The sequence below is a fragment of the Diceros bicornis genome, chromosome 19, assembly GCF_020826845.1.
Source record: "Diceros bicornis minor isolate mBicDic1 chromosome 19, mDicBic1.mat.cur, whole genome shotgun sequence".
Taxonomy (NCBI): domain Eukaryota; kingdom Metazoa; phylum Chordata; class Mammalia; order Perissodactyla; family Rhinocerotidae; genus Diceros; species Diceros bicornis.
Genome location: NC_080758.1, coordinates 16597639 through 16619494, shown reverse-complemented (window position 1 = coordinate 16619494; position 21856 = coordinate 16597639). Strand labels below are relative to the sequence as shown.

At 41.7% G+C, this 21856-nt stretch overlaps 1 protein-coding gene across 2 annotated transcripts in view; it reads left to right on the top strand.

Moving 5' to 3' along the window:
* Positions 1–406: 406 nt before the first annotated feature.
* PKIG (cAMP-dependent protein kinase inhibitor gamma) overlaps positions 407–21856 on the top strand; it is a 79015-nt gene continuing 57565 nt past the window's right edge. Inside the window, exon 1 of one of the 2 annotated variants that reach the window (XM_058562645.1) lies at positions 407–436. The gene's annotated coding sequence lies outside the window, so the exon portion shown is untranslated. The remainder of the gene's footprint in view (positions 437–21856) is intronic. The other variant, XM_058562648.1, reaches the window with a different exon arrangement.

Here is a 21856-nt window from a genome sequence, read left to right as displayed (position 1 = left end):
GCTTCTGCCTACGCCGCGTCTTCTCCCGGAACGGTCGCATCTCAGGTTACAGAAGGATAGACTGAGGCACAAGCAGCATCCGAGGCACCAGTCCTTCCCCCCACCCCACCCCCGGCCTTCCTGTCCTCCTTACTCCCAGAATTCCCGTCCTTCTCCCTTCCCCCGCGGCCAAGTTCCAGGCTGCTAAACCCCACCCGAGTCCCTCATCGCTCAGGACCCTGACTCCCACTCCCTTTCCCTTCTCCGCCCGCTCGGGGGCTGCGGGAGAGCACGCGAACCCTCCAGGTCCCCTCCGAGCCGCCGTAGCGCGAGCCGCGGGAGCGCAGCAGCTCCGGTCGCCAAGGCAACGGGCTCCGCTGCGCGCTGCCGGCGCCAAGCAGCCCGGGGGAGGCGCTGCGGGCCGGCGGCCCGGCTCGGCGAGGCGGCGGGACGGCAGGTGAGCAGGGGCCTGGCGGGCAGTCGCGGCCCAACCGCGCCGGTGCCGGCGTCCACTCGCCGCAGGGGGCCAGGGGCCGGGCCGCGGGGGACCCCCGGGAAGGAGGCTGGGGTCGGACCTTTATCCCCTCTGCCGCGCCCGGGCGGGGCCCCTCGTGCCCTTTAACCCTGCGCGGCGCTGGCGTGGAGTGAGCTTTGTACTGATTATTATATGTGGGGGCCATTGGCCTGATCCGAAAGTTTCTTTAAAAGAGAAAAAAAGAGCCCTTTTTATTTGGGGGTCGGGGAATAACTCAAAACTGCGGAAAATGTATGTCTCTATGACTTCGGGGGCCAGGGAGGATTGACTTATTTGTGCGTTAGTTTTGCCATCTTCAAAATCGGAATAACGATAGCACGTGTCTTATAAGGTTATTACAGAGTAAATTTATATTGAAAGCTCTTGAAGGTAGGTAATACTTGAGAGCATTTATTATTACTATTGCTACAAGGAGGTCCATCACTGAGCATGTATTGTGTGCCAGGGCCTGGGCTGATCGCCAGGGGTAAAAAAGTGAATGAGACTTCTTGTCCTCAGGGAACTCCACAGTTTTATGGCATAAATAGGAATTCATTGTGATTCGAGCTATGATTTTGGACATACAGGGGACTGTGAATGCAAAGAGAAGGCAGTTAACCCAGATTTCTGGAGACGAAGTGGGGGAGGATGGTCAAAGAGAGATTCTAAAAGAAGATGATTTCCAAAATGAGACGTGAAGGCTGCCTTTGTAATGAAGATGAGGCTGGTGAAGTGCACAATGTTCTAGGCAGAGAGCCCGGCATGTGCACCGCCCTGGGGAGAGAGTGCAAGCTTTTTGGGCATCTGCAAGGATTTCATAGGCTGGCTGGAGACACATTCTGAGAAGTGGAAGTAGTCTGGCTAGATGTGTTTGAGAGATAAGCAGGTGCCACTTCTGAAAGACTTTACTTCTATCTCCTTGTAAGTTTTGAGGAGTTTGGACTTTATCTTGGGGGCAGTGGAAGCCATCAAAGGATTTTAAACAGGCAGTGAGTGTTTGTTGTGTGTGTTTGGTCAGAGAGATGGCTTCAGAAAGATCAGAGTTGTTTTTGTTCTCTCTTGGTCTCGTCACTCCTCCAATCTGTTTTTCCCATTGCAGTCATTCATTTATGGTGATTCAGAAAATATTTATTGAGCATCTACTACGTGCCAGGCACTGTGTAGGTAGTAAGGAATCAGGTTCCTGCCTTCATGGCACGTATTCCAAACACATTCAAAGGTACATTCATGGAGACTAAAGCAGTCCAGTTACTACCGAAATTTAAATCAATATTTGAAAGACAAAAGCAGTTCAGTGCACCTTGAACTTAATCAGTATTGGAGGAGACCATCCAGAGAGATAAAAAAGGCCCAGATCATCAGGGCCACTGTGTTGCATACTCTTGGACGAACCATTCACTTAGACTACACCAAGAAGAAATGGCCCGAGAAGCAAGAGGAAAATTAGGAGAGCGTAGTAGTGAAAGCCCAAGGAAGGGTCAGCTGTGCTGGATGCTGCAGAGATTTCAAGTAAAATAAGTTAAACGTTAAAATGTGCCCTTTGGATGAATAAATATGGAGGTCACTGGGGACCTAATTGAGCAGATTTGGTGAAATGGTGGAGGCGGCATCTATAATATTGGCAGCTTCTAAAGGTTCAATGTAATATATCAGTGGGATGAGGAGAGAGTGGGATGTGAGAAACTAAAGACAAAGTGTAGGCAGCTTGAAGAAGTTTGGCTGTGAAAGGGAAGAGAGAAGGCTGGAGAGCGATTGGGGAATAAGGTGAAGTCTTAAGCAAGAGAGAGACGTGAGCAGATTTCAATGCTGATGGCAAAGAGCCAGGAGAGGCCGAGAAAATACAGGAGATGAAGGGGAAAATCAGTGGCACAACTTGCTTGAGAATCTGAGAGTGGTAAGATCCACAGCACAGGTCCTTTAAAAGGAGTCCGGTTGGGCCGGCCCCGTGGCTTAGCGGTTAAGTGCGCATGCTCCGCTGCTGGCGGCCTGGGTTCAGATCCCGGGTGTGCACCAACGCACCGCTTCTTCCGCCATGCTGAGGCCGTGTCCCACGTACAGCAACTAGAAGGATGTGCAGCTATGACATACAACTATCTACTGGGGCTTTGGGGGAAAAAATAAATAAATAAAATTTAAAAAAAAAAAAAAAAGGAGTCCGGTGGCTTCTACTTTTTTGGAGAAGTGGGAAGCAAGGTAAATGCTGAAAAAGAATGCACCAGTGTAGTGCAACAAGAAAAAATAAAGGAAAGGTGTAAGTGTGGAGAGAGAGTTATATTTTCAGTATCATCAGATGGCAGACATTTATTGAACTAATACCGTGTTAAGCACTTTTCATGCACTAGTCTCAGTTAATAATGTGATCTTTACAACTACCATGAGAGATTGCCTCTGTTATAGTTTCTAGCTTATGGATGAAGAAATTGAGGTAAGATGCTTACCCAGTGTCACACAGGATTTGAATCCAGGTCTGCCTGATCCCAGAGCTTTTGCTCCTCCTACCTAGATGATATGATTATCTACCTATGATCTGATTATCTGCTGAGAAAATTCAAGAGAATTAAATTAAAAATAATTAGATATAATAAGGTTAAGTGAACAAGCAGCTACAAGATAGACAAAAAGCAATAGCTTTATGTAAGCAGTAATAGTCAGAAAATGTAATTGTGGGAGAAATGACAATAGCAACATGAGAAATAAATACCTAGGAATAAACTTTAAAATAAATGTGCCCAGGTAGCCACATAGAATAAGAATTGGCTGGAGTAGGGGTGGCAGGGGGCAGGGTGGGTGTTTGGGTGAAGAGGAGGTATTTTTCCCTTGGGAAAATCAGGGTACTCCATACTAGAAAAAGAATACGTAAAAAAAGAGACGTCTATCATAAGACATAACGAGAAAATATGCGAAGATATTGACTGTGATGTTTTTATAATATTGAAAAACTGAAAACAGTTAAATTATGGTGCAATCATATGATGGGTACTATCAGCCATTAAAAGAATGAGGTGGGAGCTATATATGAGAAAGATGAAAGATGTTTACATCTATGGTTAGATGTGAAAAACCGATTACAGTACAGTATGTTTCTATTTTGTTTTTTTAAGTGTATACCTATGTATTTATGGGAAAAATGTCTAGAAAGATTAATTCTATTTTTTTTTTTTTTTTGTGAAGAAGATCAGCCCTGAGCTAACATCCATGCCAATCTTCCTCTTTTGGCTGAGGAAGACTGGCCGTGGGCTAACATCCGTGCTGATCTTCCTCCACTTTATGTGAGACGCCACCACAGCATGTCCTGACAAGCGGTGCGTTGGTGCACGCCGGGCATCTGAACCTGGGCCTCCAGCAGCGGAGTGCGTGCACTTAACTGCTACGCTACGGGGCCGGCCCCATAGAAAGATTAATTCTTTAAAAAATTATTTTATTTTATTTTTATTTATTTTTGTGTCTGTCAGGAAGATTAGCCCTGAGCTAACATCTGTTCCCAATCCTCCTCTTTTTGCTGAGGAAGACTGGCCCTGGGCTAACATCCGTGCCCATCTTCCTCCACTTTATATGTGGGACGCCTACCACAGCATGGCTTGATAAGCAGTGCGTTGGTGCATGCCCAGGATGGAACCTGTGAACCCTGGGCTGCCGAAGCAGAGCGTGAAAACTTAACCACTACACCACCACTGGGCTGGGCCCCCAAATTTTTTTATTTTTATTTGTGGTAAAATATCCATAACATAAAATTTATCATCATAATCATTTTTAAGTGTACAGTTCAGTAGTGTTAAGGATATTAACATTGTTGTGCAATCAATCTCCAGAACTTTTTCATCTTGCAAACCTGAAACTTTATGCCCATTAAACAACAACTCCCCATTTCCCCCTCCCTCTAGCTCCTGGCAACCACCGTTCTAGTTTCTGTTTCTATGAATTTGACTACTCTAGATACTTCATGTAAGTGGAATCTTACAATATTTGTCTTTTTGTGATTGGCTTATTTCACTTAGCTTCATGTCCTCAAGGTTCATCTGTGTTGTAGCATGTGTCAGAATTTCCTTCCTTTTTAAGGCTGAATAATATTCCATTGCATGTAGACGTATACACAGTTTGTATGTACTTTATATGTATAAAAGCATTTCCTTTATCTGTTCCACAGATGGACATTTGGGTTGCGTCTCCACTTTGGTTATTGTGAATAATGCTGCCATGAACATGAGTGTGGTAGAAAGATAAGTTCTTTATGTCTGTGTCATGAGATCGTGGGGAGACTTTTATTCCTTTCCTTATTGCCCTATTTTTCTTTTTTTATGAGCATGAATTGCTGTCATGGTCAGAAAAAGAAATAAGGATATGTTCTGTTTTGGGAGATGGAGGAGTAAAGGTAAAAAAGGCCTGATCTAGGGCAGTGGCAGCAGGAGTGGAATGGAGAGGGCAGATTTTTTTGTTGTTGTTGTTGTAAGGAAGATCAGCCCTGAGCTAACATACATGCCAATCCTCCTCTTTTTGCTGAGGAAGACCGGCCCTGAGCTAACATCTATTGCCAATGCTCCTTTTTTTTTTTTTTCCGCAAAGCCCCAGTAGATAGTTGTATGTCATAGTTGCACATCCTTCTAGTTGCTGTATGTGCGACGCCGCCTCAGCATGGCTGGAGAAGCAGTGTGTCTGTGCGCGCCTGGGATCCGAACCCGGGCTGCCAGTAGCAGAGCACGCACACTTAACCGCTAAGCCACGGGGCCGGCCCCAAGAGGGCAGATTTCAGAGACAATGCAGAATTCACAGGACTTGACAACTAACAGGTAAGGGAGAGACGGGCGGAAGGTGAAGCCTTCCCTGAGTATAATGAGAAGGGGCATCAGTCCTGGAGGGGCTTAGACTAGGGAAGGACAGTGGAAATAAGGCTGGAGAGCCACCTGAGCCTTTGTTCAGGAGTTTGGACTTTTTCCTGAAAGCAGAGGGAAGCCATTGAATGGAAGGGAAATGACCTAATCAGATTTGCATTATAGAAAGATCACTCTGGCTCCCTTTAACTCACTCTGTAAGCTGAAGCCAGAGTGTGCCAAGTTTCCCTTTGTGTTACTTAGACTTGACCTCTGTTAATTTTCTTTTATTTGAGATGAAGCATTAGTGCTGAAAGATCCATATCTATTCTTCTAGGAGCACCTGGAATATTTTAAACAAAGTCCTATTTAGATTACATTGATTCCTAATTGTGTGAGGTTTTATCTCAACAATACAGTCTCCTGTAAATTTACTTTCTACCTTTAGTAGGGGAAATATGAATAATTGGAAAGTAAACAAGAAATGTAAACAACTCCAGTTAGAAAATTTCAGTTTATTGCAAATATCTTTGACACTGTCCTTTTGGGAGAAAAGGGCCAATATAAAGTAAACGGTGTCTTAATAAGGAGTTACTACAAAACAGAAATTCTTAAAAGTCTGAATAGATTCAGCCCATTACCTGTTTCTATCCCCACAAACCTGTAATCTCTCTCTGCTTCTGGAGTATTGCAGAGAGAGGGAACTAACTGTTGTGCTAACACTGGTAAGAGTTTTGCAGTTCATAAGAGCTGGATTTCCAAAAGATGTGAATCCATGATCTCATTTCATTCCTCTCAACAAAAATGAGGTAGAGATTACCATTCCCATTTTCAGATGAGAAAATTGATATCAGAGGATTGAAGAGACCTCTCAGCTCCTACATCTAATAAACCCTGGAGTTTGAAGCCAGGTTTTCTTATTTTCTTTTTGTATTATAGCTTCTTATTATGGAAAATTCTAAACATATACAAAAGTACGAAGGAGAGTATAATAAATACCTTATACCCATGCCCCAGCTTCAATAGTGATCAACATATGGTCAGTTTTATTTCATCTGGACTCCCCCACTCCCTCCCCATCTTGGATTATCTTGAGGTAAATCCTAGACAGCATATCATTTCATTCATACATACTTCAATATGCATACCCAGGAAATAGGGACTGTCTCTTTTTTCTCTATAATCACAATACCATTATCACACCTAAGAAAATGAACTGTAGTAATTCCTAAATATTACCTAATGTCCATTTGGTATTCAGTTTCTTCAACTATCTCATAGATGTTTTTTCCCATTAGTTCATTTGATTTAGGATCCAAACAAGGTCCACCTATTACATCTGATTGATTGTGTCTTAAGTCTCTTAATCTATGTCAATTTCTCCTCTTTTTTTTTCTTCCTCTCTTTATTTGTTGAAAAATTAGGTTATTTGTTCTGTACAACTTCTCACATTCTGGATTTGACTGATTGCATCCCTTTATGTGTTCCTCTATTCCTTTTTTTTTTTTTGGCCATTATACTTAATAGGTGGTGGTGTGTACCACATCAGGAGGCAGTCAAGTCTAGTTTTCTCTCTGCGTGATATTAAGATTGATCATTGCATACAGGTATTGTTTGCATGATCCATCCATTATAAGTTTCTCATCAGTCTTTCACAGAATGGTTTTAGCAGCTATTAATGATCATTGCCTAGATCTGTTATTTCCTTAGGGGTTGCAAAATTAGTGCAGGTTTTCTGATGCCAAGTCATGTGCTCTGTTAAATCCCACTGTCTTGATAAAAGAAAGTCTTTGCACGTTGTCATACATTCTCTCCTCTGATAGTTGGAGAAAAATCCCTCAATTAACAGCTCGGCTTAATATATTTTAAAAAAAAGAAGACAGAATCTGTATGCTCTGTCCAACACTGGTTGCTCACAACATTGCCTTTCTGGGTTGGTCTTATGTATTGGCAAAACCACGCAGTGGTTTGTGACCACAGTGGGGGGGATGCCTATATCAGTGTTTTTCTAACTGTAGGTTATTACACATTAGTAGGTTGAACAATTATTTAGGAGAGAGGGTCTAGCATATTTTTTTAAGTGAAGAAACAATAGAAAGAACAGAAAAAAAATAAGAGCACATCTCATATAGTAAGAATAAGCTTTGTTTTGTAAAACTTTTGTTTCAGCTCTTTTTATGTATGTCTGAGCCATGATATAAAATGTATTTCTTATTGGAGTCATGGTCAAAACCGTATTGTTCCAGTATTCAGATGACCACCCTGAGATATAGCAGGTTTCTCAGCTAAGGATTCAATTATGTTCAAATCTGCTACTTATAAAATAGTACAGTATAAAATACTACAGTATATCGATCCCTTTTAGGATTTCCTTTGGAAGCTTTTTGGGTGACTGCCAGTTAACCAGAATTACATTATCCGCAATGACCTAATCGTCTAGTATTCAAGTTGACTTCAATACATGAGGAAATGTGAACTCTCTAGGGATTTTCACATATACTGATGTTTTTGATTCTCTGTTACCCTTGAGGCAGTGTATATGATTCCACCCAGCACCAGCATCATTAAAAGGCATACTGGGGCTGGCCCGGTGACTTTAGCAGTTGGGTGCGCGCGCTCCACTGCTGGCGGCCCGGGTTCGGATCCTGGGCGCGCACCGCTGCACCGCTTCTTCGGCCATGCTGAGGTCGCGTCCCACATACAGCAACTAGAAGGATGTGCAGCTATGACATACAACTATCTACTGGGGCTATGGGGGAAAATAAATAAATAAAATTAAAAAAAAAAATAAAAGGCATACTGGAGCCTCGTCGGTATGAGGTGGTTGGGAAGGGGAAAGAAGTCAGGATTGGGCAGGTAGAGAAACTGACTCAGCCCTTTGGTTGGCTTCTGGGTGTGGGAGTGGGGTGGGGGCAGCCAGACCTCCCATGCACACGATGGTAACAAAGGTAGCCCTAATATTGTTCCTGCCTTTACAAGGATTGGTTTAGGACCCATCACCCATTAAGTATAATGAGCAGGTGGGATGTTTACTGACACCAGAGATGAGGGACTAGGAAATGCACATGTTGGACTACAGTGTACTAAAGTTGTGGAAACTGGGGTTCAGAAAGTATAAGTTGCTCAGAACCAACCAGTAAGTAGGGGAGCCAGATTTCAAGGCTTTACTATATCCTGGAAATATTCTGAATAAATGTATGCTAAGTTCCTTAATAATAATACCTACTGCATGGAGTTGTTGTAAGGATTGACTGTGTAGTTAAAGCACTTAACACAGTGTCTGGCTGGGAGAACCACTCAGTAAATATTAGCTGCTATTATTATTTCCGAAATATGTTTTCCAGTGTTGAATAGTTAAGCCTCCTCCTACCTCAAGCCGTGCTCAGTTTCCTTTTTCAGCTGCTGCCTTTGCTCCTGTATGGACTGGTGGCACACCCTCCTTATTGAAAGAATGATTAACAGTCTCCTTTGGTTTGAGACAGCTAATAGCTACAAGGTAAGAGATTAGCACCTAGTTGGGGTGGTTCTGAAAATAGAAAGATTTGGAGGAGATGCATAAGCAGGTGATCAATACCTCGTGAACAAAGAAACTGTACAAAATGTTGTTCACATAAAGCCTTTTTTTGTTTTTAATTTAGTTTTTATTTTTAACAAACTAATAATAAAGCCTTCTTAATTCTATGCTATGACATTCTCTATTTGGGGATCTCAGCTGCTAGAGAATGACAGTATCATATACATATGTCATTTAAAAATGTAACTCTGAGTTTTCATAAACATTTTAATATGATAACATTTAGTTGTACATGAGGCAGATCTGGGTGATTGTTTTTTATAAGTGAGTCTCCATGGCCAGTGTACTTTTAAGACTAGACTGTGTTTCTATTTGATTATTTGTACCAAAGCTTAGCATTCTACTCCTTACTGATTGTATTTAATACCTAAGAAAATCAATACTATATGTATTATTTTAAAGATTTATTTATTTATTTATTTTTCCCCCCAAAGCCCCAGTAGATAGTTGTATGTCATAGCTGCACATCCTTCTAGTTCCTGCATGTGGGACGCGGCCTCAGCATGGCCGGAGAAGCAGCGCGTCGGTGCGCGCCCGGGATCCAAACCCGGGCCGCCAGCAGCGGAGCGCACGCACTTAACCGCTAAACCACGGGGCCAGCCTATGTGTATTATTTTAAATTAGTTTATCAGAAACATAATAACTGTTTCCTTGTGGTTTTTAAGTTACAATTTGAGGCATTAGATCTTTTCAATTTAGGTTATTTTTTAATGGATAATTTATTAAAGCTGAAGGCACCATGATTGAAAGTAATTTAAACAATTAAAATGGTGTTTCCACGGAGGCTAAGAAAATGGCATAGCTTTCCTATAGCCTCAGAGTCATTGTTCTCTCTTAGCCAATATTTGGAAAGTACTAGAACTCATAGGAATGCAGAGTTGTATAGTGGAAAGAACAAGAACTTGGGTTTCAGGCAGATCAGGGTAACCTTAGGCAAGGTCTTTATTCTTGGTTTCCTTATCTGTAAAATGCGTTATGAAGTCTTTTGAGAGTTAACCATTGTAGAACTTGACCACTAGAAGGGGCTTAATAAATGAGAGTTATCTTCTTTTCTCTCATTCCCAATTCTACAAGCCTACCTACTGTGTGCTTCTACTTACCACCAAAGGAAACTTGGAAAAGTTGGTGGTCTGATCCTAATTTTCAGCATCAGTTAAACATATGTAATTATATTGCTTTCTTGTGTGCATAAGGTCTAACCTTCAGTGGTTCTTGATGATCTCTGCATATTGTTTGTGATACATAGTAAATGTGGTGACCATATTTTCCAAACGAAAAAATGGAGACTTGTGGTCTGATGAGTATAGTATACTTGGAAGGTCAAGAGAACAGAACATTTTGAAATACAGTCATGTGTCGCTTAAGGAGGGGAATATGTTCTGAGAAATGTGTTAGCTGATTTCATCATTATGTGAACATCATAGAGTATACTTACATAAACCTAGATGGTATAGCCTACTACACACCCGGGCTATATGATACTGATCTTTTTTTGTTTTGTGAGGAAGATCAGCCCTGAGCTAACATCTGTTGCCAATCCTCCTCTTTTTGCTGAGGAAGATTGGCCCTGGGCTAACATCTGTGCTCATCTGCCTCTACTTTATATGGGATGCCGCCACAGCATGGCTTGAGAAGCAGTGCATCTGTCTGCGCCTGGGATCTGAACCTGCGAACCCTGGGCCACTGCAATGCAGCACGTGAACTTACCCGCTACGCCAGCAGGCCGGCCCCTATGATACTGATCTTATGGGACCACTGTCATATATGCAGTCTGTCGTTGACCAAAACATTGTTAAAATAGTGCAGAGAGAACAAAGTCATGGTTAGGAGGCTCTGGAGTCCTTTGGACATGAGTTCAAATCTTGGCCCAAGCACTTTCTACTTTCATGGCACAAGTTACTTAACCTTTCTTTCTAAGCTTCAGCGTTTCCTCATTTGTGAGATGGCTGTAAGGAGAGTTCCTTGTCTCTTGGGAGGATTGCATGACATAAAGGGCTCAACACAAGGCCTGGCAAGTAGTTGGTACACTTGACAGATCAATGTTAACTGTTGTGATTATTATGATGCCTTTGAAACATGGACACTTATTTAGTAACGTTTTTTTGCAAAAGCCTATACAGAAACCTCTTCTAAAATAACTCAATATTTGGGGACATAGTGTATAATAACTTCTTTATCAGGCATAGAAATATTTTGAAGACCCAGTGCCCAACTTTGCATGTCTGCTGTGAAGACCTGACTTACTTGCCTTCCTCATAATATTTAAATAACTCTTAGCATCCATTCCATTGCCTCTAAGATGACATCTCTGTAGTGTGGATATTTTTTGGCTCGCATAACTTGTACTTGTCCCAGAGGTAGGACAGACTTCAAGATTAACTTAATCCACTTTTCTTAATCCACTTCTTACCCTAAGATTCTCTTGGTTGTGCCCTCCCCAGGGTGTTGGCTTCATCCTCAGGCCAGCAGCAAAATAGCTGCAGCAGTTGTGGGCCCCAGATGCCTGTATGGCACCCACCAAAGGTGTAGAACGGTTCTCTGTTCCTCTGTTCTCCTAAGAGTGAGCATTTTTCTCAGAAGCCTCCAGAATACTAATCCTAGAATCTCATTGGTCTGGGTTGAGTCATGTGCCCATTCCTGAACCAATTCCTGTCACCAGGGCAATGCCATGCCTTATTGGCTTAGGTCTGGTTCTTGAACACCTCACTACATGCATTTACAAGGGAGATGAGATTATCTTTACGCCAATCAGGAACAGAATTGTGTTTCTGTGAGGAAGGATGTTTTTCTGTGAGTAGGAGGAATGGACGCTGAGTAGATTGGTTGGCTAGGAATTGTGTTGGCTGCTGATAACAGTGCTTTAAATAAGACAAATTATTTTTCTTTCAAAAAACATTAAATCCAAAGTAGGCAGTCTGTTGCTGGCATGGCAGTTCCACAGTGCCAACAGGCAGTCTAGATCTTTCTCTCTTTCTGCTTCACCATCCTTATCACACTGCGGGCACTCTCGTGGTCATCATGTGGTCACACGTGGGCTTCTGGCTCTCTAGACAAACAGTCCTTCCTTTAGGCAGGAAGAAGTAAGAAAGGGAGGGCAAAGGACACCCTTTAAAGTATTGAAAGTCCCAGCCAACATGTTCAGTTTACATTGCATTGTCCAGTCTTATCTGTGAGGGAGGCTGGTGAATGTGGTTTCTTAGCTGGACACATTGCTGTTCCCAACAATAGAGGGATTCTGTTGCTATGGAAGAAAGGGAACATGGCTATAGGTCTGACAGCATGCAGTGCCCACCCCAGAAGGCAGCCAACAGTGTCCCCTATAACCTCCATTTGGAGGGAACCACAGTTTTGTGTATGTTTACTCTCTTTCTATTCATGATTTTTTAATCAAATAATGAGATCATAGTTTATATAATGTTTTATAATTGATATTTTCCATTTAACCACATCATGAGTATCCTTTCATGTCAGTTAGTATATAGAAGCTTCTTAACCAATTTCCACTTAATGGATGCTAGATTAACAGATCCTGTCCATTTTCAGTATAGAACTTAGTGTTTAATTCCCATGGCCCTCTGAATGTTCTTAGCTAGTAGACAGCTCCCTACTATGCTGTCTAGTATGCTGGTCACTAGCCACATGTGGCTTTTTAAATTTTAATTAAAATTAAATTAAAAATTCAGTTCTCAATCTTCATAGCCACGTGTGACTAGTGATTACTGTATTGGACAGCGCAGATATAAAACATTTCCGTTATTGCAGAAACTTCTATTGGATGGTGCTGCTCTAGAGTGCCAGCACACTGCAGCTCTCACCCGTTGGGTTTTTTTTTTTTTTTTTGTGAGGAAGATCAGCCCTGAGCTAACATCCGTGCCAATCCTCCTCTTTTTGCTGAGGAAGACCGGCTCGGAGCTAACATCTGTTGCCAATCCTCCTCCTTTTTTTCCCCAAAGCCCCAGTAGATAGTTGTATGTCATAGTTGCACACCCTGCTAGTTGCTGTCTGTGGGACGCAGCCTCAGCATGGCTGGAGAAGTGGTGCGTCAGTGCGCGCCCGGGATCCGAACCCGGGCCGCCAGTAGGGGAGCGCGTGCACTTAACCGCTAAGCCACGGGGCTGGCCCAACCCGTTGGGTTTTATAGTGATTAAAGTCACTGACTTGGAACCAGACTGCCTGCGTTAGAATTCTCACTCTGCCCTTTACTGGTCGTGTGACCTCAGGCATGTTGCTTTACTTTGCCTCAGTTTCCTTATTAGTAAAGTGATGGTCACAGTGGTGCCTAGACTGTGAGTATTAAAGGACAATATATAGAGAGTGCTTAGAGCAGTGCCTGGCCCATGTTAAACACATTGTCAGTATTTGCCGTGTTGATGGTGATCAACAAGAGTCAGCTGGGCTTGTTCCCAAGCCTGTTTATACCAGTTTTACTTGTTATTGTAATTACAGAATAACTAAATGTTATGTTAACTAAAGAAATATGAGGACAAAAAGGAAAAAAAGACGTCGCCTTTGTGAAAAAATTGGTTGTCTGCACAGAAATTGAAATATAATGATGTACACCTGAAATTTATACAATGTTTATAAACCAATGTTACCTCAATAACAAAAAATAACGTGAGGCCAGCCTTGGTGGCCTAGTGGTTAAGTTTGGTGCACTCCGCTTCGGCAGCCCCGGTTTGGTTCCCTGGCGTGGACCAACACCACTCGTCTGTCGGTGGCCACGCTGTGACAGTGACCCACATACAAAAAGAGGAAGATTGGCAACAGTTGTTAGCTCAGGGCGAATCTTCCCCAGCAAAATAAATAAATAAATAAGTTGAATGTGTTTGAAAGACCTGATAAAGATAAAAGACCTCTGAAAAGATTGAGGAAAAAAACTCATCAAAATGTAGAATTTTGCCTTTAGACTACTTTACAAATGTCTTCCTGGTAAAAACTGGAACTCAAAGACGTGCATCATGAGTATGGTTCATGCAGGAACTTTAATTGCTAGAATGTATTCTCAAAAAAAAACTTTGGTCCTTTATCAAGTATTTGGTAAATGAACGTACATTAGGTAATGATTCCTCTCTGTTTTTTTTTTTTAATGAATTCTACCATTATGAGTCCTAATCCTATCAGGAAGAGAGCTTCTATTTTATTTCTTTTTAAATTGTTATGTATGGATTACTGTGCATCAATTGAGATGAAAAATATTACCAAACTCTGTTGTTGGACATTTACATTGTTTCTCAGTTTTTAGTGTTGTAAGTGGTGCTCTGGTGAGCTCCTTACAGCTAAATCTTCTCCAATCAGTATGTTTTGATCCAAGGACTTCAGAGGAATTCTGCCCCTCTTCACTGAGAGGCCTGAATTTCAGTCTGGAAACCATTATTTTAATACTTAAAAGGAACATATGGGCATTCCAGCCCTAATTTTGCTTTTGGATTTAGCTCCATTTCTTCTTGTGGGCCACTCGCTGATTTTAGATAATAGTGATTAATAGACCAGAAAGTTTGGACTGTCCCACAAAGTTCAGTATAATGGAATTTGTCCTCATGTGACTTCTTTTTCATGTAACACTTTGAACTTTTCTTTTTAAAGCATTTCTCATAAATAGTCCTCTTCTATAATTATTTTTGCATTCATTTTGTAACTGCTGCTACATTCGTAGCTTGTTGAGGACCGGAGTCCTTCATTGGACCTCTACATATCCTAACATAATGGATGCTCAATTTATTTTCATGGAATGAATGAATGACTCAAGGTTTCACTTTCTTCTATTATTATATAGCCATCTTCCATCACACTTCCTTTGAATTCATTGCTAGTGGAGGCTAGTCTTCTAGCCTCTTCAATAGGTCAGATTCCATGTTAAAGCAAAAAATGTTAAGTGTTTATAAGGTAATTTTCAAACATAAACAAAGGTACAGAGAATGGTATAAAGAAACCCTCATTACCCGTCATCCAGCTTCAACAATTATCAACATTGTAGAGCCAATTTTGATTTTGGTAGAGAGAACATGAGGACTTTGGGATGCCCGTTTTGGTTTTGTGGGGAAAGAAGCAGAGCATGTATGGGTGGGCAGGATGGAGAAGGAGGAGGCTGCTGGCCCAGAGACAGACGTGCCTGCCTCCCTCACAGGGTTGTTGTGAGGGTTGCAAGAGTTGACATATGAACAGTGCAAAGAGCAATGTCCAGCACATGGTGAGTACAACTTAAAGCCTGCCACTGCCGCCGCATTACCGTCACTGCCGTTACTGTCACTACTGCATAGCTTGAGGGAGCTAAGTTTGGTGGCCATGGCACTTACTAACTTGGTGACCTTGAACATCAACCTTTCGGAGCTGCAGTTTCTTCATCTGAACAATGGGAACAATATAGCATCTTATATACCACACAAGACAGTAAAATAATACATGTAAATGTGTTCTGGATTAATTAACATTAATCACAGTTTTCCGAAGCGGTGTTCTGGTCTGGAGGACTGTGCTTCTGGAGTTTTTTGGGAGTCAAGCCTATTCCTCGTATGGACTCTTGTTCTCAGACTTCGTGATATTAGTGGGCCCCAGAGTCATTTGTCAGCCTAGCAAATAAACATTGTAGAATAAGCTTTGTTTCCATTTGCAAAATGTTTGTTTCTAAAGCATGAAAACAGTTTTGCTTTATTTGGCTTGTCCATATATGCACTGGAAATGAAATACTTATCAACCAAGTTGATAAAGGGATAAAAATAGTTTTCCTAAGGAACTGTTTGCTGGAGATTAGTATTGGAAAAATCTTGTAGCAGAATCTGTTTCACCATCTTTGAAATATAAACAGTATCTTCGTTTGTCTGTATTTTTCTTGTAACACTTTGCTCTACTCTTAATTAAAAATAGCTTTCTCAAAGCCAGAATTCTTTAAAAAATCAGTTTTCTTTTCTTTTAAATGAAGACTAAGTTTTAAAGACTTTGCTTTCTACTCAGTACTGCAAATAATTCTAGTTATGTAGAACATTCATCCAAACCACACACACACATATCTGTCTGAGATAAGAACTAGTAGATACTGTGGGAAGAGAAGTGGACTGTCGCTGATGGTTATAATAAATGTCTGCTGTGTTTGTTTGGACAGGACAGTCAGCCGTCACGTCTCCTGGGTATGAGAGTTATGTAAATCCGGGTCAGAGAGTCAGTGTCCTAAACTTAAATTCTCAGGAAAATTTTCTCTTTTCAAACTACCACTTGTCATTAGGTTTGACTTTTTAAAAATTTGATTTTTGTTGTTTTAGCTAGTAAAAATTTGGCCTTCTTCCCATTTGTGATTTATAGCATCTTGTACTTTTATAAACTTCTTCATTCAAACAAACTCAACTCGCATTCTATACTCTCAAATAACAAAACAAATAAATACAAAATGCAGCTTTATCTCAAAAAGGGCAATATCCTAATGTCACTGTTTGGCTCCAATGATGTATGATCTCTTAGCTTTATTTCCCATGGACTGTTCTATTTAAGTGTTTTATTACACAGTCTCTCTTCTTGATTCTTTTCCCTGGGATTCCAGTATATTTTGTTGATGCTTCTTTTCAAAGGATCCAGCACAAATCATCTCAAGTAGCCATCTAGCCAATGTTGTAGTAGAAGATATGTACTTCTAATTTAAATCTAATTTAAACTTCTAAATTGAGAGAGTTGATGGGAAAAACTTAGAATTTTTATAATGATGGGAATTCTTTACTTCTCTGTGACACATGTTTATGTCTCTTTTGAGTGAAAAGGAAGTTAGAAAGGAGTCTAAATGTACTTCTTGATCTTCCTTGGTAATCATTGAAAAATGAAATTTGGAGCAGTTTTGGATTGTGAAGGAATTGGGGGACTTGATCCAGTAGAATGTACCTTAGTTTTTTACGTGCTGGTCCTTGAGGATCAGCTTTTTTCTTTCATTTCAACACGTATTGAGCATTTACTATGTACTTAGCATCGTGTTGGGTGTTTTACATATATTGGTTCATTTAAGTCTCACAGAAGCACTGTTAGGTAGATATGATTTAAATAAATACCCAGTTGCTTCAACTAAAAACCTTCCTTGATCTCGCTCACTCTCCTGTCCACGCCCAGTCCATTGGTTACATTGCCATAGCAGCAAAATGCACCCTGCTCCCTGCTGCAGCCTCTGAGCCCTGAGACAGCAGCAGCCTCCTCCCGGGTCTGCCGATTCCCTTCTTAGCCCATTACAAGATTTGTGGTTGTACACCTAAAACTAATGCAGTGTCATATGTCAATTATATCTCAATAAAACTGGGGGGAAACAAAAGAAAGAAAAACAGAGAAAGAGGGTCAAATTTAAATGCCCATGATCAAAGGCCTTAGGTAGACCTCTATAGTTGTGCTGTTTGATATGGTAGCCATTAGCCACACGTGGCTGTTGAACACTTGAAGTGTGACTAGTCTGAATTGAGATGTGTTGTGCACAGTGGATTTCAGAGACTTAGGACAAAGAAAGAGTATGTCATTAATATTTTATTTTTTTTTGATAAGATTGGCCCTGAGCTAACACCTTTGCCAGTCTTCCTCTTTTTGCTTGAGGAAGATTGTTCCTGAGCTAACACGTGTGCCAATCTTCCTCTATTTTTTGGTAGGACGCCGCCACCACATGGCTTGACGAGCGGTGTGTAGGTCCATGCCCTGAACTGCACACCCCGGGCCACCAAAGCGGAGTGCGCGAACTTAACCACTATGCCACTGGGTCGGTCCCAATAATTTTTATATTGATTACATGTTGAAATGATAATGTTTTGGAAATACTAGGTTAAATAAAACACATTATTAAAGTTAAAAAAATATTTTATGTATGTGTACATATTATGTATGTATGTGAGTATATAAATCTCCACGTAACAGCCTGAGTGATATTTTTTTTAACTTTTTGAGATCATTGTAGGTTCATATGCAGTTGTAAGAAATAATAGAGAGATTCCATGTACTCTTTACCTGGTTTCACTTAATAATAGATCTCAGCTCAAATGTCACCTCCTCAAGGCTGCCATCCCTGGCCACTCTAATGTAGCCTGCTCTCCCCACTTGCATTCGTCTGTCCCATTACTCTGTTAAATTTTCCTCATAGTATTTGCTACTGTCTGAAATTATTTATTAATTTGTTTAATTGCCGTTTGTCCGGTGAAGGTGAGCTGAGGAGAGTGGGAACCTTGTCTGTTCTTGTCACTGCTTTGTCTCCGGTGCCTAGAACAGGACATGCATGTAGTAGGCACTTGATAAATATTTTCCGAGTGACTGAATTTTATGGATGAGGAAACTGAGTTTCAAAGTGATTGAGTAGGGCTGGCCCCGTGGCTTAGCAGTTAAGTGCACGTGCTCCGCTACTGGCGGCCCAGGTTCGGATCCCGGGCGCGCACCAACGCACCACTTCTCTGGCCATGCTGAGGCCGCGTCCCACATACAGCAACTAGAAGGATGTGCAGCTATGACATACAACTATCTACTGGGGCTTTGGGGAAAACAAAAGGAGGAGAATTGACAATAGATGTTAGCTCAGAGCTGGTCTTCCTCACAAAAAAAAAAAAAAGTGATTGAGTAACTTTTCTGTGGTCACACAGCTAGTAAGTAGTAGAACCACGACTGGAAGCCACAGGCACAAAGGCCCTGAGGTAGAGTTGAGTTTGTACTGTTCAGAGAGCAGATAGGGCTGTGATGCTGGAGGATAGGCAGTGAGAGAGTGGTACAGTTTCAGACTAGGGAAAGGGCCTGGGTCTCCCCCCGCTTTGTAGACTGTGATGAGGAGTTTCGATCTCAGTCTAGGCACAGTGGGAGGTATTGGAAGGTTCTAAGCGAGGAAACACCATCAACAACATGGTCCAGCTTAGCTCACTGGAGTTCTGCTCTGGTGCTGGAACCAAAGTCTCAGTCTGGAGTGATGCTTCTCTTTTCCTTGCTTTGCCCCCACGTGTATACATTTCTCTTGGAGACCACTTCAGGAAAAGGACTCTGGTCCCGTCACCTTCAGAATATCATCCACTAATCACACTGGTCCTCCCAGTAGGGAATTCAGGCAGAATGATGGGTTTGCTGGGAGAGAAAGGAAGACGCAGCTGGTGCTGGGCTTTGGGTGTGTCCAGGAGGAAGCACCAGGTGACGCCCAGATGAGTACTTGAGTGTGCCCTGGCTCCTGAACATAGCACTTGCAGCTCGGAACTCTTTGGGACCACCCTCGACTTCATGTTAGCACGGAAGAAAGTGTCAAGTGAAGTGTTCTGTTTGGGGCAAAGCCTTTGGATTGAGTTTTCTGAGGCAGCATTAAAAACAAGGGCAAGTTGTTCAGAGAGCAAATGCAGCCACCCTAGATCAAAGAAAGATTTCATCGTTATCTCCTCTGTGAGAGGCTGTGAGAAGCCTAAGAAAGTTTATAGCAAAGAAAGGTATAGCCCTTGTTCTCAAAGAGTTTTAAAGTCTGTTTAGAGAGAGATCTGCAAATTGAAAGGTAATAGACACTCCAAGGCAGTCTTATACCAAGTGTCTGGGAGGACTGCAGAGGAGGACAGCCAAGTGATGGCTGAGCCTGGCAAGGCTCACAGAGGAGCTGATGCTTGGCCTGAGTCCTGAAGGATTAGTAAGAATTAGGAGGCAGGAAGGTGTTCAGGTGGGATGGGGAGAGAAGAAGGTCAGGAGAGGTCTAAGAAAAAAATGTACTCAGTCTGCATTCAAGAAGGGGGACTGAGGGAAAGGATCTGATTCAAAGAAAGTAATGAAAAAATGACTCTTGGTGAAGAATTTCCAACCTTTCTGCTTCTTCAGATAACTCAGGATGGAGAGATGGGCAGGTGCATGGGTGGGCGACTGTTTACTGAGGTGTGATGATAATAGCTATGACTTAGTAGTGCCTACTCTGTGCCAGGCTCTGTTCTAAGCAGCTTCCATTTATTAGCATTTTTAATCCTTATAACAGCTCTGTGAGGTAGGTACTGTTATTATCCTCTTGTTACAGATGGGGAAACTGAGGCACAGGCAGGGAAAGTAACCTTCCTAAGGTCACAGAGCTCTCAAGTCTGCACTCTTAGGCTCAGTTATGACCTCTTACTTAATGAGGGCCAGATGGATTTTTTCCCCCAGCTTTTATTATGAAAAATTTCAAACATACGGAAAAAAATTAAAGAGTACAGTGAGCATCTGTATCAAATACCTAGCTCAAACAGTGTTAACATTTTGCTGCATCTGCTTTATCCACATATGTGTGTGTTTCGGTTTTTCAGGAACTATTTGAAAGTATGTTACAGACATGATAATTCACCCCTAAATACAAAACAAAGCATCATCTTCTTTTTCCATGGTATTTACATCTTTCCTTTTCTATGCATTCTTGGAAAATACATTGCCTCTAAAACCATGCAGAATTACTTCTTTACATGTAAAAAGGAGTTAAGTTCCAGGCTCAGATCATTATAAACAGATTTTCCACTTACATGAATATCTTGGTATTTGAAAGTCAGGCAGGGTAAGGACAATTTTTGTTTCTATAAGACTGCCTCACAATTTGCTGGACATTTAACATCCTGGTCCCTACCTGCTAAATACCCATTTGAGCGAGGAGGCAATCAAATATTGTGACAACCCAAAATGCCCTCCCCTCCTCCCCCATTTCCAGAAAGCCGTCTATCGACTGCCTGTTGAGGGTCATTGACCTAACTAGTCCCCCAATGAAGGAGCTATAGGTTAAATTAAAAAAAATATATACACTTACAGAACCCGTGCTATAATGATTTAGTGTTGAGGTAATGAATGTGGTAGAATTTATCTGTAATGTTCCTTTTGTTATATAACCACGTATGTTCTAGATTTGTATACATACATTCATTTATTCAATTATACCCCCTACTACCACCACTACCAGTTTGTTCTAGAAAGGCTATGTGTCAGTTCTTGATTTAACCATTAAATATGTCTCCTTTTGTATTGATCTGAATCAACTTGGAAATATTTGTAATTCTTGTGCTTTTCCATATAAAGGCACTTGAAGCAGACTCAGGGTCCACACAATTTGCCTTTCCAGCTTCATCTCTCCCTGTTTTGCTGGAGGTGCTGAAGGGTTTATCCCAACTGTATTGCTCCCTATAATCCACCAATCTCATTACTTTTCACTGTCGCCTGTCAAAGTCCCTTGTCACTCTTATCTCAAATGCCATGCTGTTCATGCATCTTCCTCGGAGCCCTGCGTCAGGAGATAATCTAAACCCTCATAGCATGTTCTCTCCGGTGACACTAATCACAGACTGCCTTGTGTTACATTTGATTGCTTGCTTTCCTTATCTTCCACATATATTTCAGTAATAATTTCCTGGGCATTTCTTATGTGCCAGGCCTTGTTCAAGATTCTGGAAATAGAGAGATGACTCTCTCCCAGATAATCTCATTTTCTTCTCACTTTCCTTTCTTGATAATTGGAGTGGCCTCTTATTCCCTTGTATCCCCTGTGGCACCGGGTACATTGCCTTGCACGTGGTGATTCATACATATTTCTGAATTGAGTTTGGGGTACAGGGAAACAAGCACTTCCAAGTCGGATCTGAGTTCATATCCTGCAACTGCCACTGTGCAATTTTGGGTAAATCACTTAACTTCTGTGAGCTCCGGTTCCTTATCTATAAAACACGGATAGTAATACTCATCTTACAGGATTGTTCTGAGTTTAAAGATGAATGATATGAAGTGCCAGGCCCAGTTGTTGGCACACAGTAGGTGCTCATTCAGTGGTAGTTATTGTAGGGGAAGCCCAGTCATTCCTTTAGGTCACTTGAGTGAGCAGTGGAAGTATTTAGGATCTTAATTGTCTTAAAGGAAATGCGTACTTAGTCTTGGGGCTTCTCCACAAAGAAACAGGCCCTGGGGAGGGTCTGGCCCATCTCTGATTAGCTGTTTCCTTTTCGGAATCGAAGATCTGAATCTCTGTTTTGGAACTACTTATATAACGTATACCACCTGTTATTTGTGTATTTTTAGTGATGGGAGTCG